General features: G+C 44.4%; 1 long non-coding RNA gene across 1 annotated transcript; it reads right to left on the reverse strand.

Moving 5' to 3' along the window:
• Positions 1-202: 202 nt before the first annotated feature.
• On the reverse strand, positions 203-2,696 carry LOC138918824 (uncharacterized). Its single transcript, XR_011428630.1, has 2 exons — positions 2,556-2,696; positions 203-2,455 (listed from the first exon to the last, which is right to left on the reverse strand). It is a non-coding gene; the product is annotated as an uncharacterized lncRNA (long non-coding RNA).
• Between the last annotated feature and the right edge of the window lie 11,207 nt (positions 2,697-13,903).

The following is a 13,903-nucleotide window of genomic DNA, read 5'->3' on the forward strand; positions in this document are numbered from 1 at the left end:
TCTTATAAGGACAACAGTCCTTCTGGATTAGGGCCCCACCCTTATGACCTCATTTGACCTTAATTATCTTCTTAAAGGCCCTGTCTCCAAACACAGTCACATTGGGAATTAGGGCTTCAACATACGAGTTTGGGGGGAGGGCACACAACTCAGCACTTAAGAGCTACTTAGTAGCAAACACACACAGTGTGACTCCAGAGCCTAAGACTCTCTTTTTTTTTAATTGAGGTATAATTGACATACAACATCATATTAGTTTCAAGTATACTACATAATGACTTGATATTTGTATATATTGCCAAATGATCACCACGATAAGTCTAGTTAACATCCACCATGACACATAGTTACAAAATTTTCTTCCTGCAAAGGGAACTTTTAAGATCTACTCTCTTAGCAAATTCCAAATATGCAACCTGGTATTATTAACTACAGGCACCAAGCTGTGCATCACATCCCCACCTAATGCTATTCTTGTGTATGTGTTTTCACATTTCGTTGAGGTATAATTTAAGTATTTTAGTTCAGTAAGTTTTGAACAAATGCCTACAACCATGTGACCCACATTCCTAGCAGGAGCTACCCAGTATCCTCACCACGACACTCTACAGACTACGTGACCACAGGAGGGCCGCCCCCCGATGGATTCTGTGGCAGCCAGGAGTCATCCTTGGCACTGCAGACACCAGGGCCACTGGCAGCAAGACTTGCTTCTGAGCCCTCCTTGTGCGCCCACACAGGGCTCCCCACCCACGCCAGCACTCACGCTCTGCTGCTCTACTCTGGGTCCCAGAGACCGACCTTTGGGAGCACGTTCCCAGGGTATTCCTCCCCTCCCTCTCTGCCTGAGGCAGTGTCTCTGGCACCTCCTCTGTGGCTCCAGCTCCCACCATGCCGTCCCACAGCAGTTTCGCACTTTGGTAGAAAGCACCTCCTCCTGTTGACCTCCAGGTTGGAAAGCAGCAGTGGCTTCCTGCTCTTGCTGTGCTTTGGGTTATCTCACCATCCACTGTTTTGGCTTCTCAGCTCTTCCACCTCCTGTCCGGACAGTTACCTGCATTAAATTCCCTCTGTTTCACATACCCTTTTCCAGTTTACACTTTTAGAGCGCACCATATACCCCCTGCTTGTCAGGACTGGGGCGGTCCTGGGCATCAGATGGAGCCCACGCAGAGAGACCTGAAGGCGGAGGACTCATCAGCAGAGGCTTCTCCAAGAGGATACCAGAGATGGTGTTCACATTTGTTCTCCACTTGTTGACACCTTGTTGGTCCTTGTTAGCAAATTAGCACTCTCCTCTAACTCATCGCTGCCCGCGCTCACCTGCATCTCAGGTGGGCCTCTGCCAGCAGCCAGGACCAAGGATGCTTTCATCACCTGCTTCTTCAGCTACTGTCTTGACACCAGGCTACTAACTGGGTGTGTCCAACTGATAAATATTTTCAAAAAACGTGCTTGTCTATATGAAGTGGCTAGGAAGGAAGAAGTGATTAAGGAGAGCAAGACGGACACCCCAACACCGAGGGGCCTTCCACAGCCTGTGGGTGTCCCCCAGGATCCTGCCAATCATCTAGGGGGGTGGGGAGGAAGTCTTCGCAGAGGCTTAAGAGGCCAAATGCAAGGTCAGCTCTAGCTCCAGGCTCCAGCAGGCTCGGGCTCACTGTAAAATCCGCAGTGAGTAGATCCCCGGGACTACCGCAGAAGGACCTCCATCTCTAGTTTGGCTGCAAAATTAAGTCTTGTCTTCCAAGGGCCTCTGGCGTTAGGAGGGAGAACCAGCAGGCAGCCCGCACCACTGGCTGGGCCTGCATCCGGGGACTTCTCCAGAACTGCGGTAGCTGAGTCACGTTTCCCTCCTCGGCTCACACCCCTAGGCAACGGCTGACTGCGGGAGCCGGTGTCAGATGCCCCTCTCCTTCCCTCGCTGTGCGATAAATCACTGCAGCCGGGGAACCTTCGAGAAACGCCCTGGCAGCTAATGGGAGAAATGTAACCCCGTACAAGGAAGACTCCCGTTAGTCACAGCTTTTCGTCTGAAACCCAGAGCAGGCTCTTGCTTTCTCTGGGAACAGCCAACCCACAGTTCTCACCACGTTAGCTGCTCGAGCAAAAGCAGCTCCGAGAACGCAAGTCTTCAGGGCCTCTGAGCTGGATTGAAGGCGACCTTCAAAGGAGAGATGCAGCACCCTTAAAAAAGTCAAAGAAGTAAGTAAGCTAGCTACTGGGTGGGCGGCTCCCCTCCACGGTCCACGCAACACCTGCGCCGGCAGGTGAGTCCAGGAGAGCCGGGGCTGCTTGGGAGACGGCGGAAAACAGGGCGAGACGGCAGGACTGCAAGAGATGCTTCGTTCCAAAGGAAAATCACGACGAGCTAAAGCTTATGATAAGAAAGGACCTCAAAGCAGGCGGCTGGAGCTATTTTAAGGATGAAGAAATACCCTTTGTGGAGAAGTGTCTAGGAAAAAAGCACAGAGAGTGCATGAACATCATATTATAGGAACAAAACATTCCCTCCCAGATAAAAGCCCGTGCGGAACTTGCGGTTTGAACATCACCTAAGCCGAAAGCAGGCCCCCGAGCAGCGGTAAAGAAACGTGGCCGCGGCGCCTGGAGCCCCCGCCCGGCCTCCTCCCGCCGCCTCCCCCGCTGCCGCCGCAGCACCGCGTGCTCCCCAGGCGCGGGGCGCAGAGTCCTCTGAGAAGCGGGTTCCCCCAAATTACGCAGACGCAGCTCCGCTGACTTCCTGTCCTTCCCGTGCCAGAAGCATTTGCTATGTAGGAACCCAGTGAAAATGAGCAACGCTTCAAACAAACGGCGAATCACTCCCGTAAAATCTCAGGGGGAGTGTCGTACCCACACCCTAAGTGGTACCACGTGTACAAGTATGCCTTAAACTTGACCTCTTTTAGAGCATTAATTCACATTGCGTGGGTGTGAGAACACTATTTTTAGAACGCGGACTTTCAGAAGTTGAGATTACAACTTTCAATCAAAATAGCCATGTGTCTAAAGAAGGCCGGCAGAAAAATATTTATGAACTTATTTCCAACTTGTGTTCTCCTGCTCGCATTTGAACTTTCATATCAACAAAGGTATGGGAAAGCTTTGTCAAGAACCAGCAAACCTTCCTAAAGTCCGGTTCGACCTTGCCACACTTCCCTTCTACCAGTGCACCCAAACATTTTGGAAGAGTTTTATCCGAATCATCCTCTGGTCCTGGTAGGATAAAACACAATGAATGACAGATCTATGTCCATATTTACAATTATAAGGATTCCTACCCTAGCATTGCATTCTCATTCCTGACTTGGGTAGTCTATTGCTAGAGAGAGCTACAATAATCGCTGTCCACTGCTTGCCCTTTTCCAGCGCAGCTCTGCCACTCCTTCCATCAATGATGGAGTCTACTTCCTCTCCCCTTGAATCTGGGCTGGCTGTGTGACTCACTTTGACCAAAAGGATCTGGCAGAAGGGACTCAGTGTGATTTCCAGGCTTAGGCCTTAAGAAAGCTTAGAGCTTCCCTTTCGCCCACTTGGACCCCGAGCCTCCACATCAGGAAGTCCGGGCTGTGCTTCTTGGCTGTTGGAGGAGCAGTGAGGTGCCCCAGCTGACAGCCAGCCCCAGACGTTAGCGAGGCCACACCTCATCCCCCTGCCCTAGTCATGACCAGCCAACACATGGAGAGGCAGGCCTTCTCCACTGAGTCCTAATCAAACTGCAAATGTACAGAAATCACAAGCAAATTGCTGTTTTAACCTACTGTGTTTTGGGGTAATTTGTTACATAGCAGTAAATAACCAAAACACTGACCTTACACAAAAATGACTAAATTGTGTATAGCTATCCAGATTTGACACATCAAAGATGAGGTACTTGAACTCAGAAAGCATAATTTGTTTTAGTACAAAAATATAAATGATCAAAGTCCAAGTTATACTCCGAATCAGAGTGCTCCCCCCATATCCATGCTCCCCTCCTTCCATGGCAGTGGTTCTCAAACTGTGGTCCTGGACCAGCAGTATCAACACACAGGAACTTGTTAGAAATGCAAATTCTTGGCCTCCTACTGAATAAGAGACTTAGGGTGGGGCCCAGCATCTATAGTTCAACAAGTCTCACAGGTGATTCTGACACATGCTGAAGTTTGAGAACCACTATTTTGTAGTAACAAAACTTCTGAAGTTTAAGCGGTCTACTGGCCACCTGGATAAAGACTAGGTAGGATGGCTAGATAAGGCCATAGTTGAGTTCTGCCAGCAAGAAGTAAGCAAAAATAGGAAGGGGGTGTTCCTTTCTCTGTCCCTTTCACCTTCATGCTGGCTGGAACTCAGGTGATGGCTGGAGCCCCAGCACTGTCTCAGATAATAAGATGATCCTGGGAAATGAACCCATGCACAGCAGAGTAACAAGACAGAAGGAGCCCAGGACCCTGGTTGACATCCTGAACATGAGAGAGAAATTTCTTTCTTGTTTAAGCCCCTGTTTTTTAAAAGTTCTGTGGCTCACAGGTAAATCTAATCTTAACTCATACACCATCCTAATAAAGTAGTCCCCCTTCCCTCACCTACTGAGATAGTCTTTATTATAAGAATATTTGCTTTGCTTTGCTTGTCACAAGCTATCTTTTAGATTGTTTATCTCTTCAGTTGCTTATTAGCGCTCTCCCTATTTGACTGGAAGCTCTATGCAGGCAGTCTTACTTTATCATTGAATCCCAGCATCCAACACATTCTACCCTTCCAAATAGAGACTTGGTGAATATTTACTGAATCAAATGACCTATGGAAAGGTGGATGTAGGCAAACGAAATTTTGTCCAGTTTTTCAGCACTGATAAGCTGACCAAGCCTCAAAATAAATCTTTTAAATTGAACCTCCAGCAAAACTATCCCCCCCACATCCTGCCTCTGTTGCACATTTTAATCTGAATATAAAGCAATAATAATAATAGTAACCAACACTTTTATAAGGCTTCAAAGGTGCCAAGGGCAAATTCCAATAGAGGGCATCCTACAGTATATCTGCCTGTGCTCCTCAGAACCGTCGGGGACATCCAAAAGCAGGAAAGTCTAAGAAACTGTCACAGCCAAGGGGCCTAAGAAGACAGGGCTACTAAATGTAACACAGTATCCTGGATGGGATCCTGGAACGGAAAAGGATGTTAGGTAAAAACTAAGGAAATCTGATAAACTACAGACTTTAGTTAACAATAATGTATCAGTTTTGGGTCATTAATTGTAATAAATGCACCAAACTAATGTACGATGTTAACAAGAGGAGAAACTGGGTGTGGCGTAGGGTGAGGGAGGTATACAGGTGTATGTTCTCCATACTCTCTGCTCACTTTTTCTAGAAATCTAAAACTGTTCTAATAAACAAAGCCAAGTAATAAAAGAAATACGTCAAAGACTTACATGTATTAACTCCTATTACGCATATTAATCCTCATGAAGACTGAGATGGGTACCATGATGAGCCGTGTTTTACAGACACGAAAGAATGCACAAAGTGTGGTTTCCACAAGACCTTGAGGCTTAGACGATATGTTTCTTTCAAATCAAAATTTATTTGATCAGTTATTTAAATAATGTGTATTGATTACTATGCACTGGCCAGGGACTGAGTTTAGGTGATTCTATGAAAAGAGTCAAAACTGGGAAGGCAGAAAGGGCTTTGTATTTGCCTACTGAAATTTAAACAGCACAAGCAAACATTTTAGAGAGTGTACAATTCTAAAATGTGTTATATTTATTTATATGTTGACAGCACACATACTCCTCCAGCAGGTAGAAACAACGGAGCTTGACATCTAATTATCAAAAATAATTATTTAAATGTGAAGCCACCAGATGGCACATATTGTTAAGAACATATCAATCAAACATCATAAGTTATAGAGCTGATCTGAGAGTGGATTTGTGTTTTATCCTAGGCACCAAAAGAGCCAAGGTTCTATCTCTGAGCACACTCCCTGGTCTACACTGAAAGAACACCTCCGATGAGAAAGATCTCTATGTTCCCTAAAGATGTCACTGTAAACTTCCTTAAGTCTTATGTTGGTGAGCAGAATCTTAGCATTTTCATTACTGACTACTCTGTTGACCAAAAAAAAGATCTGGCCCACAGAGTTTGACCGTGAAACGTTATCAGGGCTCGCTCCGATAACGTCATACACTCAGACAGAAATAAGCTTTGTCGAAAACTTTTTGCAAAGTGTATTATCTGTGGGGTTCCACGCTCTGAACTGTAATCAACAGGTAGTGTCCAATCCAAATATCCACCTGAAACAACACCCAACAGAGGACTTTGCACCTGTGATTTCATTGCTTCTCCTGGTTCCTCTGATGGCTGCATCGCTCTGCTTATCCTTCCAAGTTCAGCTGAGGAATTAGCTCCTTCGCAAAGTCCTTCTTACCCTGCTTGGTGTGGGCCATTTCCGTACACTCCCATGGCACCCTGTGCTGACCTTGGTCATAGGATCTATCACAGTTCAGTACAATTCAACAAGTATTGAATGAATGCCGATGAGGCACTGCCCTGGGCGCTTGGAAATCACCAGTGAGCAAATCAAAGATGCCTGCCCTTTGAGGAAAAACAGATAAACAGACAATAAACTATAACAAATAAGTAAATTTCATCTTAAATTATACTGATAAGTGCTATGGAAAAAGAAACTGTGGAGTGGTTGGGGGATGGGTGGCCCGGGGCACACGGGGAGGCCCAGGCTGCAGTATTAATTTGGGTGGCCATGGTAGGCTTCAGTGAGAACAGGATATTTGAGCAAAGGCTTGAAGGAGGTGAGAGGGATAACTCCGTATCTCCTGAAGAAGGAGGCTTCCGGGCGGCGGCAAGAGCTAGCGCAAAGACCCTCAGGCAGAGGCTAGCCTGGCAAGGCTCAGACAGAGCTGGGAGGCAGGACAGTCTGGAGTAAAACACCCAGCAGGGAGTAGGAGGGGAGAGAGGTGAAGCAGGGAGCAAGAATTATGTAGGGCCTGGGGCCATTACAAACACTTTGGTTTTCACTCTGAGTGAAACAGGGTGCTCCTGCTGGGGTTTGAGTAGAGGAGAGACATGATCTGACCTAGTTCTGCAAGCTCAGGACACTGTTGAGAATAGGATTGTAGTGGGGCCAAGAGAGAAGCAGAAGAACCCGTTAGGAAGTGATTCCAGGTGAGATGATGACGCCTCAGGCTGGTGGAGCAGTAGAGGGCAGGTGGGAGCCAGGTTCTGGATTCAGAATCGTGGTGGATGGGCTGTGGGGTGTAACAGACAGAGGAAAGCCAAAGATGGCTCCGGGGGCTCTGTCCTGAGAAACTACCACAGCAGAATTATCACGAGCTAACGCAAGAAGTCCACGGAAGAAGCAGGTTAGGTGTGAGAGCAGGAATTCTGGAAAGAATATGAATTTCGTTCTTGTCTGAAAATGTTCTGTTGACACCTTCTGGTAAGATGGAACTAGCACAAGCAGAGTGGGTGTCCGTGGTTTGAAAGAAAATCTGGGATTCAGCAGAGGGGCACATTTTAGAAGTGTGGCATTTCTAATTTCCAACACTTGGTATCACAGACAAAATTGTGAGAAAAAACACAAAAATCAATGTCTCTGAGTCAAAAAGTGATTCTGAAGAATCAGACTCTGAACATTCTAGAAATACCTTAAATGATTTGTTTACATTTGCCTTTTTACATATGGCCTGAGAATGAGAGACGATTTAACAAATCTGTCTAGGGTCCGGCCTGGTGGTGCAGTGGTTAAGTTCGCACGTTCCTCTTTGGCGGCCTGGGGTTCGCCAGCCGGGATCCTGGGTGCAGACATGGCACTGCTTGTCAAGCCATGCTGTGGTAGGTGTCCCACATATAACGTAGAGGAAGGTGGGCATGGATGTTAGCTCAGGGCCAGTCTTCCTCAGCAAAAAGAGGAGGATTGGCAGCAGATGTTAGCTCAGGGCTAATCTTCCTCAAAAAAAAAAAAAAATCTGTCTAAATATGTCTAAAATTTTTTCAATAAATAGAAAATAATTCTGGTGATAAACCATCATATAATAATTTAATGGGCAATTTTTTTCTTAATGACACAAAATGTTTCTTTTACTTGGATGCAATGAAATATGATGATAAAAATATCTAACACTTACTAATCACTTAGAATGAGCTGGAGACAGTGCTGAGTGATATATATGGATCTTTCATTTCATCCTCTCAACAATCCTATGAGGCAGTTACCATTTCCTCCCTTTTTAGAAAAAGCTCAAAACAGTGAGGAAAACTTGATTGTCTTCTGTGTGTCCCATACAATCTTTGTACTTGGCTATTTTTTATTGGAAAAAAATCATCTTCTTATTTAATAATTCCTAACCTTTAAGAATTTTAAGAACAAATCATGGGCCTTCCATGCCTGCTCCATACATTCCCCTGAGCATAGCTGCTCCCTCTGCTCCACATACACCTCTAATGTGTTCACTCTTCTGTGTCCTGTGTTTTAGGTGTTGAGTTTGGTTCCCTCTGTTCAGGTCCATAAAAAGGCAGAGAAGGAGGTGTGGCATTAAAGGGAGGAGGTAAAACTTTGTCCCTGGCCTTGAGGCACTTATAGTCTAATGGTTTAGACAAATCTACGAGTGAGCAAAGTGCTTCATAACATGTGACAGGTGCTCTGCCTGTGTGTGCAGCAAGCGCTGACAGTGAGGTGACAACTCAGGGCAAGCCCTAGCGGAAAGAAAGGAGGGTGTTTTCACTCCTTTGGCTTCGTGCTATATTCCAGGTAATCCCAGCAAACATCCCTGGGTTGCAGCAAGCCCCTGAGGGAGCATTTGGATTACAGCCCTTCCATACCCTGCATCACGTAGGCCACAAGAGCATAAGGTACTTGTTTAATCTTGGACTAACGCTGATAGACCGGGTTATATAAAAGTCCTAAAAATGATTCAGTTCCAGATTCTCAGAAAAAGTACAAGAAATTCTTGACACACAATTACAAAAGCATTCTACCAGTTTGGCTCAAAACCACAGTTACAAAAACTATTTAGCGCTGTGCCATAGACCAGACATTAGAGAGTAACATTTACAGAGCGTTAGACAGTAACATATTAGACACTAACATTTGCAGATTCATCATACAAATTTACACAGGTAATTGCACTGGGGGGTAGGGAGTGGGGAAAAGAAGGGATGTAGTCCATCCTGGAGAAAGACCAGTCCAGTTAGGGAGACTCTGTGAACCTAAAATAAGAAGCCACCCTGTCAAGAACCAGGGCTGTGAGCATTCCAAATTCTAACAAATTTAATTCCGTTCCACTGAGTTTATAACCCTCTATCACAGCTTGAGAATGCATGTACTAAGGGACCTCTTATCCTAAGAGGATCCCAGAACTGCGAAGGTATCTGCTTCAACCAATGGGTTGGGATGAGACAGTTTTTCCCCGATCTACAAATGCAAGACCCAATGATATAAAATCTGCTCATGCAGGGGAGGCATGTGCACGTGCACCTTCCTCTGAGTTCTGTTGGCAAGAAGACTTTCCTGGAAGAAGCAACACTGTAGTGAATGCAGCGCACAGAAACATACTAAATCACTGTCATTTCTGACAGGTCCCTTGAGAAAAAGAACAAGTATGTCAAATACTAAACCATAAGAATTTAGCTGACAGGACGAGATTCCTTGCTAAGAGGAGTACACAGAAAAGGGACACCAATAATCGTGATATTGACATTTTTAAGGGTTTTTATTCTCATTTGCTGCCTGGGGACATGCACAGATGAAAAGGTTAGTTCTCTCCTCCCCCATCATCCTCACACACTCAAACAAGTAATCTCTTTTTAAATGCCTCGTAGAGGGGGGAAGGCAAGGAGAAGATGAAAGTGTAGGTGGGAAGAGCTTTTGAAAATAGATAGCGTCCCTCCCCGACTCCATCTCTGGATGTTATTGTGTGAAAAGGACAGAAAACTTGAGAGCTACTCATTAAGTATCCTCATTAAGTATCTGAACACAAGTCAGATACCCTGATACAGTTAGTTTTAGGCGAAACAGTAACTCCTACTTCCTGAGCTAAGCATGTCTGACTGACTTTCACTCTGCAGAGATGGGATACTTCTCAGGGCTGGTTTGAACCACTGTCTCCTGTACCCGAGTCAAGAGTAACAATTCCCGCTAGGGCGTGAGCCAGCTGCGTTGTTGTCCAGCGTCACCAAGACAACGTACATGACCGAACCACGACTAACACAGAGACCAGAAAAGTTTCACCAAGATGCCTGTGAACCTTATCATTAAGATTGACAAAATTAATAACCACTTCATCCTTTTTCCTCATATTGAAAGACATATCACTCTTCTGGAGAAGAAAGGTGCTCTAGAACTTCTGAAATACATTCTACAGTAAACTGTATCTTACATTATAGCAGTAAAGCATCAGTTTTCAAGCCCTGAAAGACATTTAGTATGGAAGCTTTTTGTTTTCTTTTAATAAGCATTGGGTAGCATGGGCATAAAGCCTGAAGGGAAAGGAGTAAGAACCTAACAAGACAGTTAAAAAGGCAAGAGAATCCTTGTCTTTTTATATTATTATTACTAATGCCTTAGATATTTGACTATTACCACTAATATAAGAATAGTGCAGTCAAAAATGCAGAATTTGGAAAGGACCGCAAAAAAGTAAGCTTGTTATCCTTGGAAAGTCAAAGGTCTCCATCTTCTCAGTTACCCGTGTTGCCTTCCCACGGCTTCTTGGAAAACACCCCTGTTTTCCTCGGGTTCTTTCCATGCTTTATTGAGAAGGCAAGAGGGAGGAGAGGAAAATGTCCTAAACACTGTATCACAGAAGAGTGGGGAATGCTTCCCTCAATATGCTTCTGTTCTTTCTACATAAAACTCTTATGAATATATTGTGGAGGAAGAAGGATGATCAGAAAATGTAGCATTGGTCATTTGGTGATTGTTCTAGCACAATAATTCTCACATACGTTCATCCTAAAATCTTACCTTAATACCCTAAAACAGCAGTTTCCTGCCCCACCTCTTCCTATCTTCTACTGCCTGCCCAGAGAGGCAGCCATCTAACAATCAAGGCTGTCTGAAAAGCTCTCAATGCCAATCCCTCCCCCACCCCGCCCTTCTTCCTGGAGTGCTCTCTCCCTCCTCACAGCTGCTGTCGTGGCCCTTCCCTTCACCTCTCTCCTAGGCAAGGGTTCCCTTTGAGATAACTGTATTATTGTTCAAAATACTTGCAGCTCCTGCATTGGGGTCGATTCCAATGACATGTGTCCCTCTAAAGTGAAAATTTAAGAGACAATCTATCATCTCTCTTTTTTCCTTCTGTCACAAGACTAGCAATGTCCCAGATAGAGGATGCCCCATCAGCCTGGATCCCATTATGAAGGTGACAGGAGCAGAACTACATGACGGACGTGTTGGGTGAGAAGACGTAAACCTACACTGTAAACCATGGAGAGTTGGGTGGTGTTTGTTATTGCACCAAAGACTAAGTTGACAGATACACTCTTGTTTCCTGGATCTTCCTTCTTGGTTTACTTCCTCATTTTGGTAGAGATATCTTCCAGTAGTTTCCTGAGGAAAGCTTCATGACAAGCAAAGACCTACTATGTCTGAAAATAACAGAACACTGGATTTGAAAGCCTTTCCCCTCGGAACTAGAAAGCGTTGGTACATTGTCTTCTAGCTTCCGAAGCTGCCGTGGAGAAGCCCGGGGCCGTTTCACTCCCAGGGCTTTGTGTGTACCTTCCTCCCCACCAGAAGCTTTAAGCTCTTTTCTTCTTACTGGTGTTCTAAAATGTCATGGTCATGCGCTTTGACACGAGCCTTTTCAAGAGATTTGAATATCTCTTTCAATGTTAATACTCACATTTTTCAAATCCAGGAAAGTATCTTCAATAACTTTTCCCCCTTAAGATCATCTTTTATTCTTTTTTTTCTTAGAATTATTATTTTTTTTAAAGATTTTATTTTTTTCCTTTTTCTCCCCAAAGTCCCCTAGTACATAGTTGTATACTCTTCGTTGTGGGTCCTTCTAGTTGTGGCATGTGGGACGCTGCCTCAGCGTAGTTTGATGAGCAGTGCCATGTCCACGCCCAGGATTTGAGCCAACGAAACACTGGGCTGCCTGCAGCAGAGCGCACGAACTTAACCACTCGGCCACGGGGCCAGCCCCAGAATTATTTTTATCAAAGTTATACATGCTCATAGTTTGAAGAGTCAACAGCCCTCTCACTGAATAGTCATCCTTCCCTAGCAACAGCCACTGTGAATTCTTTTAGCTGATTCTTTGGAATCGACCTCCATATCTCTACACAGTGTTTTAATTGTGATAACGATATTTCAGCGTTAGGCATTAGTTATTGACTTTTCACTGCAGAAATGAGGATTTATTCTCCTCCTTCTCGACCACACAATGCTCCTTTCACCATAAGTCATAACTTTAATTAGATCAATAATGAGTATTCACACCATTAAGACCTTATATTCCAGTTAGATTTAAGCCATATAATAACTATGACTACTTTTCCTCTCCTACCAAACTTTTTGTTTGCCCTGGAGCTAATAACTGTATTGTTCTTTTCATTTACTTAGTTTTCTAAGCACAGATCACTAATTTGAAACTCTCCAGCTCTTGTTTAAATCTCATCGTAACACATTCATACACATCACTTTCTGCCGGTTGGTTGGTTGGCTGGATAGTTTGTTGGTGATGGTCCTGAACACTCTGTGTTTTAGTAGGGGAAACTGGCTTCCTTTCCGTTGCTATCCCTCTTGGAGGCACTTAGGTATCAGCTTCCTGCACTCTGCCAATTCAGCTACCTTTCATTCATCCATCCCATCTTCTAAACGGGTGTGGAATTCTCTCAACTGCCGTTGTCCCCTTCCCTGTTTTTTTGTCCTTGAGGGATTGTATTAGTATCTTATTGCCACTGTAACAAATTACCACAAACTTAATGGCTCAAAACAACACAAAGGTATTACCTTACAGTTCTGGAGGTCTGAAGTCCAACATCAGTCTCAGTGGCTAAAACCAAGGTGTCGGTGGAGCTGCGTTCCTTCAGGAAGCTCTGGGGGAGAGTCTGTTTCCTTGCTTCCTGTAGCTCCTAGAGGCTGTCTGCATTCTTTGCCTCATGGCCTCATTCTCTATCTTCAAAGCCAGCAGGGGAGCATCTTCCAATTTTTCTCTCTCTTCCTCTGACTCTAACTCTCCTGTCTCCCTCTTTCCTTTTAAGGATCCTTGTGATTATATCTGGCCCACCCAAATAAACCAGGATCATCTCCCCATTTCAAAATCCTTAACTTAATCCCATCTTCAAAGTGTCTTTTGCCAAAGAAAATAACATATTCATAGGTTCCAGGAATTAGGACATGAGTATGTGTGGGGAGAGCATTATTCTGTCTGCCATAGGGTTTATATTTTTCTCATTCCTTTTCTGTGGGGTGTCAGGAATGAGCAAAGCAGAAAGCATGTGTTCAACCACCTTGTCTGATCAAGATCCCAAATAGTATGCGTCCTGTTTCCAATCCCTGGGACTCTTCTCACATCCATTTCTGAAATAGATATAATGATTGTGTAGGAATAATAACAGAAATAACCAAATATCATTAAAGCCCTCACTCCATACACGAGATTAGGACAAGCCCCAGAAATGTTTTCATAAACCCTAAATGCCACTATTTGGGAGAAAATCTAGTGGAGTAGAAATGGGAAGAAAATGAATAAAAGTAGAAAACAGAACAAAGGAGTGGAAAAAAAGTCTTTTAAAGGAGGTGCATATGATAACTTTATGAAATATGCTTGTCACTCAGTAATATGGGTGCTACCCATGGAGTAGAGGCAAGGATAAGAGATAGGAAGAGGAAAGCAACATCATATATGAAAAAAAGAAGCTAAATTTAAAATTTTAAGTTCTAAATTCA

Source organism: Equus caballus, chromosome 18, assembly GCF_041296265.1.
Source record: "Equus caballus isolate H_3958 breed thoroughbred chromosome 18, TB-T2T, whole genome shotgun sequence".
Classification (NCBI taxonomy): domain Eukaryota; kingdom Metazoa; phylum Chordata; class Mammalia; order Perissodactyla; family Equidae; genus Equus; species Equus caballus.